Source organism: Bacillus rossius, chromosome 13 (assembly GCF_032445375.1).
Source record: "Bacillus rossius redtenbacheri isolate Brsri chromosome 13, Brsri_v3, whole genome shotgun sequence".
NCBI lineage: Eukaryota > Metazoa > Arthropoda > Insecta > Phasmatodea > Bacillidae > Bacillus > Bacillus rossius.
In genome coordinates this window covers 26545020-26559546 of record NC_086340.1, presented here as the reverse complement: position 1 = coordinate 26559546, position 14527 = coordinate 26545020, and positions in this window count along the sequence as shown.

The window sequence follows — 14527 nt, the reverse complement described above, 5'->3', positions numbered from 1 at the left end:
CAAATAACAATTTCCGCGAGCCCTTAACCAATCCTACAGATTTGCGGCCATGTATACATGTATGTATCTTTCGATACAAGCAATGCAGTTCATCTTCCCCTCCAACTTGTTTGTGTGTTCTATAGCACTACGATGTTCGAGTAAATATCTATAGTACAAATTACTATGCCAGTTTGGCGCCCTACTCCCTCCTTTTTCCAAATGCGGCACTCGGGGAAAAAGCCCTCGTCTGCCCCCCCCCTCCCTCTTCTCTCCACGAGTTACTGTCCTGTTGCCTTTGAAGTTGGATCTGAACAGCTGGTTTATTGCGAAAAATAAAGTATTTGAGATGAAACAATGGTCTGTAGGACATTCAGTTGAACGGAGTTCTACTACTACTACTACTACTACTGCAAAACTTGTCACCGTCGTAAAATGATTTTATTTAAATAATTGATGGTAATACAATTATGTTATTCCACGTTATTTTTTCACGCGGGAGAGAAATATGAGCTTTAACGTAATAATTTTACTACAAAAAATTTTTGCGGTGATTTTTATAAGTTTGTTTAATTAAACTCTATCTTGACGTGTTCCATCTTTATATATATAAAAAAAACCTTTTTCTCCTATTTGCAACAAACCAGTTGCACTTTTAAAAGAACTCTTCATCTTAAATTTATGGATTTTCGTAAAGTGAAGGTTTATCTCCGAACATTTACGGTGCTGAGTAAACTTATTTTGAATATAAATCAATAATAATAAACCCATTATACTAACTGAATATTAAAAAATCTTGTTGAATATACAGCAAAGATCTTGTGCTTACATTGTTTACAGCGGAACATTAAACCCGAAAGCCGTAAACACGAGTAATTTATACGTAGATCCTGTTATCTGAGATTACGATGAACCCTTCGTTTATTTCAGGTTAATTCTTCGTTGAAAAGTCCGTTTCTAACAGTGTGATCAGCGTCATCTTCAAAGGCCTATACCACCCCTGGGAAACAATTTAGACCAAGACGTGTATGTGTGTGTGTGTGTGTGTGTACATACACGACTTATTTTATGCGTTATTCGCCTTTGGCCGAGATCTGTCGATCGATTTCAAACTCATTCTGTAAATTAATAGTCTGGGAGGGTTGTGGATAAAGAAAACTGGTCCCTCGATCAATAATTTCTCTCGATGCGCTATGAGAGAACAAGTGACGTATACTATTATGTAGAGAATGGAAAAAAATTCGCGGTTTTAGTGATCTCTAGGATGGACGTCACAATCTTCTACTCTATGCACTCGGGTAAAAATTTCTACCTGCTCATTGCCTACTGGCTCGTGACACCTCTTAACTGGGGTATCTGTGAATTCATACTTCTTTTTGTAAATGGTTTTTTAAATTGGTTCACAATCCTTCAGATTATCTGTTCACTGAAACAACATGAAGATAACCGTGTTTGGATTAGCCAATTGCAAAATTAATCCGTAAATTGTTCAAGTCTCTACTAAGTAACCGTGAGAAAGGCTCTACTAACTTGTAGACCAACAATAAGGTCCATCGCGTTAGACAATAAGTGGCCAAGGATAAATTCAACAAGACTCTCTGTCTCTCTCTCTCTCTCTCTCTCTCTCTCGCATCTTACATTTTATATTAAGGGCGTAACAATAATTTTTATCTATAATTTTAGAACTTCCCCCAAAATATTTGAGTATTTTTTAAGATCGAAGCCAAGAATATACGAGTATTACTTATTTTTAGGGGTGAAATATTCTTTGCGTCTCCAATGCATGCCCAAAATTATTCGTAAACTGTTTTTAGAGAAAATTCTGAAGTATGTACTCGCCTCCCCGTTAAAGCTTATGTCATTATTAGTTTTTAGACCAATGTAAAACAAACACGAATCAATGCAAGAATGAACACTTTAAAACTAATCAAGTTTATCAAGAAAATGAAAAATCTTAAAAATTCTGTGACATATTTCAATTTCTCATGTGTTAGTGAGAAAGTTTATGTGTACGAAACTTTTTAATAGCCGGTAGTGTAAGTCGGGTAAGTTGAGGCCATGACTCGTATGAGCGTAACAAGAATTGCAACGCTCAGGATTGTGGCTCTAAATGGTGGTTTCCGTTGCGCTGGAAACGACAAAGCGTTTTATCTTTATTGTTTAGATTCTATCGTTCAAGGGGTATTTATTATTTTTTTTGTTTCGTCGTTCAAGTGTATTTCCTAAGTGCAAACTTTCACGGGAATTCCATGCATCTATTTTATTTTGAAAGGTTTATTCAAGTGTCTCTCTACTCGTTGCCCCAGAACCAGCCATATAAACTTTGAGCCAACACAACGGTATGATTGCAAATTCAACTCAAAACGAATTCAGAAAAGTTTTGGAGGGGTCATTTTTGGAATTAAATCTCAACAGCAATAACAATGACAAATCAAAGAACATCATATTTATTTTTAAAACCAAGACAATAATTTGTGGGGATTAGTTACCAATTTTGTAATAACAGCTTCTTGCTTCTTGTTTTTCAACTTAAAAAGGGAGGGGGGACAGCTTCCCCCCTTCCCCCTGGATCCGACCTTGGTATTCAATTATAGCGTCTTGAGAAATGAACCACGCGGTTTTCCACGCAGTTTTCCCCGCAGTCCTTATCAGTACACTATAAAATTCATTGATAGTTTGTACATTTCCACGAAATCAACTGTATCGCTACAAAAACAGATGTTCGCAGTTATAGCGGGCTCGAGTTATAACCCAAGCATTGGTTATTTGGTGTTGTCCCAGTACCTTCATTAGTTACAGTCATTTGTAAACCGTTCCCTGAGTAGCTTTCCGGTATTAACTGCGCGCCTTATTTTGCATAATAAAACAAACTAAAGGAAAATAGTTGAATAGTCGATTATCTTTTCCAAGGGTTTAAAACATGTGTGCTTGTATATAACATCGAACAAAATTTAAAATCATAAACCAATTTTCGTAAGCGCGACATTGTTTCTAAAAAAAAGTATTTCATATAAAAAATACCATTGAAATACGTTTTGTGAACGATTCATGCAATGGGAAAGGTTAATTTTAAACATTTAATACGCCATTGGTTGTTTTTACTGAATGTCATACAGGAAACATAAGAATGGAAAAGAAAGATGAATATACAAACACACAGAAATTAAAATGATATCGGCTGGTTTTAGTTGGTTTTTCTGTGTGTTTTGTGTATTAAACTATCTTTGAAATTTTTGTGAAAACCACAGCTATATAACAAAGCGGCTCCGTGAAAGCTAAAAGAGACTTGGAAAAAAATATATACAAAACCCCGTCATTGGACCTGATTTTCGACAATGGAATTTTATTAAAATACTGCCCATACTGTTAACATTCATTAAACTGTTAATACTATGAAGTTTCATTTTGGCTTTGTGAATTTTTGTTCGCGTAATCCGCCGCAAATGACGGCACCGTGGTTACACAATTCCGTTCCATGCAACTTCCGTTCCATTCACGAAATTGCTCCTTCGAAACGCCGTATACCGAGAGCTAAGGTGTTACACATAAAAATAATTCTGTGCGGAAACAGAAAACAGTGTCGTCGGGGAAAAGTGGGACACAAGTTGCAACTACTCGCTTATCACGTGTGTTCCCCCCACCCCTTGCCCTTCATCAGCTATCGCGGCCGTCCTTCGCTGACTTAAGATACGGGCACAGTGCACTGTAATCAATTTTTGTAAATGGAACAGAAATAATAATAAAAAATTGCAGACGTGTAAATTTAACATTTACGTGAAAAAATACTGTATCACTGCAGAATAGTGTTCGCAGTAATACTGGGTTCGGATTCCTAACCCGGAATTTATGCTTTGTGTTGTCCCAGTACCTCCATTAGTTAAAGTTATTTGTACGCTGTTCCCATAATACCTTTCCAGATACGCATATTACAAAAAAAAAAAGTCAAATTGTTGAAAATTCGATTATATTTTTCCATCGATTAAAAAGAATTATGCTTGAATGACACATCGATTAAAATATAGAATTATGCGCCAATTTTTGTAAGAAATACTAAGTATTTTCTCGAAAAACGTATTTCACATATGCAAAAATAACCATAGACACGTGCTGTAAAACGTTACAATATCTCTCTTGTGGCATTACGAACTATTTCTCGGCAAATGGTTTCCAAAGGAATCTTTTGTAACAGTACAGAGATATCCTTTCTGTGTGGCACCGACATTGGTCGTCTGATTATTTCTGTCAGACGTCTAACAATGTCGTCGACCTATAGGGAGTTCATAGTGCCTTCGACCTTATTCACTTCGGTTCAGTGAGTGTATCATTTATCTTTTTGTTCGGTAACAAGCCCTCCGTTATAAAAAAAACTGATTACTAAAAAAAAGAGGTAAAGTCACGCTAATGAATTTTTTTTGTGTGTGTGGTGTGAATACGGAGAATTGCATACGTTGTTTTGTCAATTCTTCGAATAGAACGGAAAAAAATTTCGGGTTTATGAGAGTGACTAAATGAACGTCTTGCGATTTCACTCCACAGACGTCTTAAGGTGATATGCAGCATCCAGAGGCGTAGTCAGAATTTCATTATGTCCAAGGAGGAGGGTTTATCTAACCACTATTCCCACTGTTTGCTATCAAATTCTTTTCTTTTGTGGGAGGGAGTGATAGATATATTTTTTTAAGGATTTGGAGGGGATATATCTACCCAAACTCTCACCCCAACTAGGTACGCCCCTGACTGCAACCTCATTAACTTCTCTCTTCGACTAAAATTTTTACGGTTCTCGCAAATCCGCACTTCAGAATTATTTCGTACTGAAACTTTCTGTGTCGTTCGAATCGGCCGATAAAAAGTAAACGGAATTGAAATTCACCAGAAGAACGTCGGTGTGATCGGCTGATGAAGCCTGGTCAGGGGTGTATGTGTGTTAGCGAGGCGGGATGATAAGGGCGACGCTCGCTGGTGCTTCTAGCGCGGTGTCGCCTCTAAGCGCAAGGCTGTGAACTGGCGCACAGTCTTCTCGTCGTGCAAGTAGGCTGTGAGATTCGAGCGCCGACAATAACATCATGCGGCGGAGGGATGAAGATAACGTGTAATTCAAGTCCTTTGAGTTTTTTCAAGGATCTGTAAGTACCACAAGTTTCGTGCATAAAAATTATTCTGAAAACATGCCTTTTCAGCCGTTTACACTCTTTTGAAAATACAGTTTTGCGGGAAACACCCTAAGAGTATTCTTTGATGCTTTTCGTGAACAGACACCACTCTGATGTCTTGATCAGTTTTCAAATTCGCATGTTTTTTTTTTCTGAAGCACTGCCACCGTTTGTGTGTCCGCGTGGGTGGGTCTCTTAAGGCACTGAGACCACTTTCACGCATCTGTCGTCTTTGTAATGATCAGGCCAGTTCGGGTCGAGAAGTTGTACATCAAATAATTGGGAGAGTGTCTCGACTAGAGTATTCGGAACCGTACTCCGATTTTCAGAACCGGTAATTTCGGTACCAGTCTTCAACTGAAACCGAGAATTCCCGTTACTCCCAGGGCTAGGTGGTTGTTTTTTATTTGTATTAATGGTGCAGCAGTCGGTTATTGAAGTCGTAATCGTTAGTTTCGAACGCCTAAAAACTTTTTTTTAGTGACCAAAAGTAAAAAGAGATAAACATTTGTGTCACAAATTTTTATTGCAAAAAATAGCTACTAACATGATCAAACCTCTCTTTTCTCAGTCTTACTCTCAATCTTCAAGTGCAAAAATTAAAAATTTAAAGATGTAAATTTTTTTTAACACATGCAGAATTACAAAGTTATCAACTTAAAAATAACATTTCTTCTTGTCATAACAAACCTAAAAGAAGAAAAATGCCGTTATTTAGCATTGGCACAACAACCAGAGGCACTGACACACCAACGGCTGACCGAACACCGACTACCGAAGTGGAGTGCGGGCAGATCGCAGACTTACCCCCCTCACCCCGCCCGTATCCCCCTACCATTCCCCCGTCAGAGAAGAGTATCAAATGAAAGTAAACCTTAGCGCGCAATAAAAAAAAATGAAATTTTATGCTGTCGATGTGGAGTCCCGAAAAGTACCGTTAGAACCCGGGAATCTGTTTTTAAATTCCTGGTTCTTTCACCATACCAAAAGTACCAGGTAACGACCGCGAGGAAAGTAAGCCCTACTGAGATGTATTTTACTTCAACTTTGTAGCTTTGATAGTTAACGAGTATTAAGCGGTGTCGAATCCTCAGCCGAACCCGAAAAAAAAGGTTGTCTGTAAAGTCGGTTTACGGACGATAGTTTAACGTGACAACGTCATAACAAAACATTTATGAATGATTGCAAACTTTAATGAATAATATTGAATCATTTTTATTGAATTATCACTATTTTGTATGGATGCAAAGGAGGAGTGAAATGAAATCTACAATATAATTGATAAATTTACTTTTATTTGCACCCATTAATTCAAAGATGTTTAATACTTCAACGAACAAATTATTTTAACTATAACTTTTGTACATGTTTGCTATTCAACTTCTTCCAATCTGTGTTATTCTGTTAAGGATAGGACGATGATAGGAAAAGGAAGGAAACGAATGGGAGTGTTTAAAGTTTAATGTATCTCGAAAAAGTCAAATCGACGGTTGTTCCAATCGAGCGGAAGAGAGACAGATGCGGCGCAAGCGTACAATGAGCGTTAACGGTACACCGCGTAACGGGACAATGTGCGTAACGGGACGCTTTTTCGTGCGTGCAGCCGGCGTTCATCGATTCATTAGACGTTGTCACGTCAAAAATTGAATACGTTCACGTTCCTCGTCCGGGGGAAACTGGAAGCGGCGACATTGCCGACGTCAGACCTCGTCGTTCGTCGGGTCGAATCGTCCGCCGCGGGCTCCCCTCGGAGGACCCTTCCCCGTCGACGGCGCCCGGAGTGACCAGCAGTCCTCCCGGCGAGAAGACGTCGCTGGCCCTCGCGGGGGGCGGTGGTGGGGCGGCGAGGGGCGAATTAACCGCCGCCGCTTCACGCAAAGGAGAACTGTTTTAATATTCACAGGGTTTTGATACCCGGTGGGAGGAGGCAGGAGGGGGAAGAGGGTTCGGACCCCCGCGAAATTGCTTCGCCGGGACTCCGGCTGTTGGGAGACGGGGGTATTACGTTTCAGCTGGCTCTCCCGGCAGCTTAATTGGGTTAGCGGCTGGGGAGGTTTGGGGGTATGGAGGAGGGGGGGGAGGTTTTTCGGTGCCCCGGAAACGGACAGGAATGCAGGCGAGGTCGAGGGGTGGTTGCCAGCCCCTGGGATTTTCTGGTGCAACTCGTTACCTGATTCCACAACCGAGCGAAATGCCCCGCGTTTCCATTCCAACCGTAGTGACGGATCACACGAAACGAACGTGTCCCAAGTTTGGTCCGTTCTCGCTCGAACAACTTCCTTTCAATTTTTCGAAGAACGCTGGTTATAAATTATTAGGGGATATTCGTGAATTAACCGTCATTTTCGTAATTTTTTTCTATTACTACATATGTCCTCTTACTTTGAGAACGGATCTGCAAGAATGATCTTGTTGTGTCAGCAAAACTTCAAAAACACTTGTAAACACTACTTGCGAGCAAACACTTATATGCATTCTACATGTGTGCTTATTCTATTTATAAGGAGAGAAAAAACAGAGCTAATAAAATTAATTACGGTGTAGTTTATACGAAGTTCCTGTTATCTGAAATTACGAAGGACAATTTCGTTTATTTTAGGCAAAAATTCTTCGTTGAAATGTCTGTAAATGTAGTGTGAATTTTTTTTTTTTTAACAGTGGGAAAGTACAAATGAATCTAGCGTTGCAGAAAGGACTTCAATCACAAAAATTACCGAAATTGAGATATTTATAGCACTAATACTTTTGTCGGTGGTTCTATCATCGACTCGGGCACACATGCGGTGTGAAGAGTTTCTGATGAAGAAGAAAAAACACGCGACTTAAAAAATTGTCAAGATATCCGAGTTGTGTCTGTTTACGAAAAGCATTTAAGAGTTCGCTAAGGGCATATGAGTAGTTGTTTCGTTTTTAAACTGGTTTTTTTTAATTTTTTTTATTTTAGAAAAGTGATGATGGTTAAAACGCTTGTTTTTCAGATTAATATTTAGGCCTTAAACACCCGGTACAGATACTTAAAAGAGCTCAAGGGACTTGCATTAAAACCTTTTCTCCGTGCAATGTTATGGTTACTGCTCAAATGTTATAGTTGCCCCTATGCACGACGAGAAGACTGCGCGCCAGTCCAGAGGAGACACCGCGCTAGAAGCACCAGCGAACGTCGCGCTTATCATCCCGCCTCACTATCACAACGACAATCCTGACTAGGCAGGCCCCGTAATTGCTAAGGTAGTTTCCCCACCTTTTACCACGACTGGTACCTTTTTACCTTCTTTTTTTTTACAGTTTTCCTGAATTTCTTGTGCTTTGTCTCTCGTGGCCTTCTTGTCAAGGAGAGTTTAAAAAAAAATTCCACAATTGAATGAACGAATTGACCTGATTCCAAGTCAGCTCTCAAGCCTGATCGACTCGGCGAAAGTTAACAATCGATTATCTAGAGCCGCGAGTATTACCACGTTTCTCATTTTGCAGCAAAGTATGTAGGCTTGCGTGCACGCCGACCTTACCAAACCCAACCTTAAGTTTGCTGAAGTTTGTTCCTAACAGAGTCGTTGCTTGTTTAACACTTTAAGAAATTTTAACCTTAAATTTACGAAGAAAGCTGATTACAAATTATCGAAGGTTCTTCGTTAATTTACGGTTATCTTCAATTTACGAGTGTTGAGTCCACTTACTTTGAACATGATTCAACAATATTGATCATGTTATTATAGTAACAACACATAAAATAATTTGTACGTCCAAGCAAAAACTTTTTTTTCCTCCCGTGTGTGTTTACCTTATTCACAACGTAACACACAACTCTGCGTGGTTCATAGATCCAATTATGTGATACTACAAAGAACGTTTCGTTTATTTCGGGTTCATTATTCGTCAGAAATTCCGTACATTTACTGTTATTTATAACAGTGCAGCATAAACAGAACGATTGGTAAACAGAAACCAGCGAGACTAACCAATATAACTACACTCTATTTATTTCTTATATGAAAATCGTAATATTATTCTTTTTTTTTACATTACTCCTGATGTCAAGTAGACACATTCATTCAAAACAGAATAAATCAAGCAGTAAATACACTAGCAAAAAATAATGTATAAAAGGTAGGTGTTAAGCCTATTAAACTTCAAACTATGATGTATATGTTTACACATTATGAACCTAATAATAATGTTTCACAACAAAAAAAAATTAACTCGAAAATATTTTACTTTCAGTTACAGAATTGCTGTAGAGTTGGGAGCAACGAAAAATATACTTCGCTCACGCTAGCAACTTACATTTCTTGTTGCCGATTGATGCTTTTTTTTTTTTTTGTGGGACGTCGGATGGATACTGAATTTTGAATAATCATAGGTCAGATAGATGATACTTTACTTTACTACCACTACCAAAACAGTAGTGCAGCCAATTTTGATGCTTGTGAACACTGTTCCCACAAATAATAAAATTCCCTAGGAATGCTTGATATAATATAAAAGCAAGCGATAGATTATATTAATCTATAAAAATAATTTCATTTTTTTTTTTCAAAATAAACAGGACAAAATTTGATGATTTTTTTTGTGTTTCCTTTCCGTAGTCAAATTTTACTGTAAGTTTTTCTAACCTTATAGGCGAGATTCGAATCCATGACCCAAAAGTTAAGTCAGGAATTCATTCTTTTATACCACTGCGATAATCCACGTTTATTAGTGTCTGCCTAGCAAACTCAATTATGTCCACGATCATTAATAGTATATATGAATTTAAAACACAATCATCTGTTATTGCTTGTGGATTCATAATGGAAACTTGCCTACACATGGGTTAATATTATGAATTATTATAGTCAAAAATTATTATTATTAACTTTTAACGTAAAGAAAAGAATACAGACCACCGACAGAGAAAACCTCACATTCGTATGAACTTATTTGCCAATAACCACTAAAATTGTTATATATATACCTATGTGGTTGCGTGTACTTATGAACGCACGTTACAAATTATACTTAGGCCTACTTGGCGTAATAGAAAACTATCTTTAATTTGTACGCAAATAATAAATATAAATAAAATAATAAAATGACGAGTGATATTATAAATACGGTTTGTAAAATTTCATTCAATCAAATTTAAAAATTAAATAAATACTCTGTATTCAATACTAATGTAGGACTCGTGATTCGATATTGCTTTGACTGAGGGTCTATAGTTGGCACACAGTCCTCCATATTAACAGTGAACCAATAGCAGAAGTTGCATAAAAGTATAATTATTTGCATTTTAGCATATCGCGAAATGAATCCGCGAAATTTTCCGGTCTCTACTAATAAACCTTTCACAGACACTCCCTGCCAGCGACAATGGAAGCTTACGAGCAACCTGAAATCATTAGATGCATACGGGAACATAACTTCACTTATATAAATACATTTGGAAATACATTTGAAAAAGTTTATAAACACAATTTATATCACTAATATTCACAATAAATAAAAGGTTCTTAATTATATGGATCAGTATCCTATTCAATATGAATCACTAAAGTATATGATTCAAAAGCACATGTATAATTTTTATTTGTATGTACGATTTTTTCATCCTGTTAATTTTTGTTGCACGGTGTGTGCGCATTGTAAAAATACAAGCTCACAATTTTTTTTTCATAACTCGCCTAAAGAAGTATAACTTCAAAAATGGGAAATATTTACATACTGAGAAATATTTCAATAATGTATTATATTTCTAAAGAAAAAATTGATTATGAAATTTTAATCAAGTTTACTTTGTGAGCATTATTTGTTATTAAGGTGGTGAGTAAATAATATAAACACAACCTATATCATAATAAATTTTAATATACGGTACCGTAATGCATATCCATTAATTTTAATAAATGGCGTATTTTTGGGCCGTGTTCTGTCCGCTTTCAAAGCTCAAATATTTATCACTTTTTTCCCCCCCTTAAGCGACAGTCAGACACTCAAACACACTCACATTTGCGTGTTAAAACACGTAATGGAGATTTAAAAAGTTCACTGGTATGCTCGATTATCAGGCGAATAATCGATTGTTAGTTTCACTAACAAAACCCCTGCAAAAATCTATATTTTTCGCTGTAAATTAATATGTTTTCAAAACATATTTATTTCACGCAGCACATTAAAATGATTTCCATTTCGTGCAATTTAGTTATATTATATCATGAAACTTAAGACTGATTCTTTTAAAAAAAATATATGTCATAAAACTTTAGAATAACGTTATTTGAGTCAGCCTGCAATGTTTGTAATTTTTTACTTAAGAATGTCTGTAGCTACTTAAAAAATAGTTTTTTCTTTAAATTTAACTTTAGGACTACATTAAATGTTTAAAGCACAATACACGTCATTGACCTAGGTCATGTAGAGAAAAATGCGTAGATTGGGGTTTCAAAATATTAATTTTCTATACTAATTGAAGCATTTGTCCGGCAATATTTTATTTTTGCGGTATTTTGATAATGTTCATATCTATTGTGATCCTGCAGGGACTAGTTTTTAATAATAAAGTAAAAAGAGACATGTATTGAAAATATTACTGTATTTTATGGAAAGGCATTAAAAACTTTATCATGGAAACAATAGCTAGTTGGTAAAATAGTTAATAGTATTGATACTGGTCACACAAAACGTTTATGAGGTATGTTGCTTGTTTTCTGTGTGTTTCCAAATTCATTTTTTGGTCCCGTATTGAGGTTATGACATACAGTGTATAACCAGCAATGCTATATCTCCAAAAAAAAATCCTAAATTAATCTACCACATTGCAAGAATCATTCAAAAATAGAAAAGGCTGTTGGCTTAACATTTCGTGTACGATGTGTATTATATATGTATATATGTATTTTTTTTTTAACAGACACACATATTCAAAGTACAGTATGTCCATGAAAGACTGTCTCAGTTATAAATTTTAATGGTATCAACTATAAGCGTTGGTTCAAGGTCACAATAAAAGAGTAACTCAAGCAGTTTTAGATAAGCGCATCCGCGAATACTGCTTTGTTGTTTTCTCATTTTCTCACTTGCAGCGCCACCTACGCAAAATGGCGACACCTGCGCGAAAGTTCCCCAATTAGTACAGGTCGAATCTGTAAACTTTATGTGGCAACAGGATGGAGCCCCTCCCCATTGGAATCTCTTTGTACGAGAGTGGTTGAACGTCTAAGTCCCTGATCGTTGGATTGGTCGTAATGGTCGAGACGACAGAGCTCTTTTTCGCTGGCCTCCACGTTTACCTGATATAACGCCATGCGATTTTTTCTTTTGGGGCTTTATAAAAGATTATATCTACGTTTTGCCGCTACCTAATGATTGTTATGGTTGAAACACAGAATTGAAGAGGCTATTGCTTCCATTACGCCGAGCTTGCTAACCGAAGTGTGGGAAGAATTGGAGGTGTGCCGTATAACTAAAGGTGCACAACTTGAACATTTGTAAAAAAAACAGCTTCATTTACCTTAAATTTGATGTTGTAAATAGTCTAAATTAAATATACCATTGACAATGTGTTATTCTTTTATTGACCTCCTATATATATTCTTTGCGATGTTCTCTTGGTCTGCTGTCATTGATCAGTCTGGATTCAGAGCGGTATTTCACACACGGGGATGGGGAAACACATCAGACACAGCCGGGGAGATTTATTACGATGTAGAAAGCTTGTAATTTTGAAATACAGTCAGTTGTTTTTCTCCGGCTTTAGTGACATTTATAGCTATATATTACGGAAAAATATTTTTGTTTTATAAATTAAACATAGTTAGAGAACCGGGAAGTTCGCACGCGCATTATTATGATCCCCAGTTAGACTGCAAACGTATACTCTTTAGCAATGCTTTGATGATTGTTTGACTATTGTTCCGCTACTCCCATCTGCGACTGTGGACCAGTCAGCTTACAGCTAGCAGTGGAGTGACCAGTCGCGTAGGCCCACTTAAAATAAGTGGAGGTTCGACAGAAGAAACCAGCCGATAAGGTAGAGTATACGTAGTACCGTGAATTTTAGCATCGCTCCAAGCATCACTCCAAATGAATACGCGAAATTCCTGGGCCTCTAATAATAGCCTATTTCCGTATGGATTTTTGAAATAGGTCCAGAACTTTTAAGTTTACGTCTTAAAAACAAGCTCTCTCTCTCTCTCTCTCTCTCTCTCTCTCTCTCTCTCTCTCTCTTTATGCATTAGTTAATTAGGTTTACTAGACAAGAATTATTACTATAAGACCAAATTTCCCTGGTTCTATTTCCGTTCCAAACATTTATTTTTGCGTATTCTTTTCACCTACACACAGAGAAATGCAACAGCAAAACCATGGCAGACTAATTACCCAAGAAGACATCGAATATGTAGCTTCAATTACCACTGAACTATACCTGGTAACACTGAGCTCAGAAATTTCAGTGCACAAAGGCCTATAGGGAATCATCATCATAATCATCACCACTGCCCACAGTCCTATGACGAGTTTTCTAACCAAAAATCCCTTTACTCAATGTCAATTACATACCTACATAATTCTATTTTGTTATTTGTTTGCCCAATAAGCACTGTTTGTGGCATACGTACCCGTCAATAGTTTAGGACCATGCCTCATATAAATAGCAAAACTTCTAATTTTGCGCTAAATACCAGGTAGTTTATATAGGCCTATATAATAAGTAGAGACCTGCAAAATTCGCGGTTTCGATGGCCTTCAGGATAGACTGCACATACCCCTGTACACTCGGGCAAATAACACAAGTTCATTGGCTGCCGACTTGTAAGTCGTCTCAGCTGGATTGTCTGTGATTCGATCCTTCTTTGGTTAAGGGTTTATAACTGGTTGAGATTCGTCCAGATGAACAGTAAGCCAATAGCAAAATTATCTAAGAGGTATATGTATTTGAATTCTAGCCTATCACCGAATGAATCCGCGAATTTTGCAGGTCTCTATTAATAAGAAAACAAGTAAATATTGACTATGCGAATATTTTATGTATCTTTGATAAATTTCTCACATATGCATCACTTAATCATATTTTTTTAATTGTATAGTAGTTGGGAACTTTACTGTATGACTGTTGTTACAACTCAAAATATTTTAGACTTCTTTTCTGGGTAATTCTAGGACATCATCACATCAATATATATAAATATATATAAAGTTTCAAATAAACTACATTATTAAAATTTACCTGTTAAGAGAACAAGAAAAAAAAACACAAACTGCGCGTACTAGGAAGTTGAAACAGGTAAAACAGGTAGGGCGTTTTCATCCCTCAATATTTCAATAATACAGCATCAAATATCCGCAACATATAAAACAACAATTTTTGCATACAGTTATAGGTTAGCACCCCATTTGATTTTGATGAAAGAGGGAGGGAT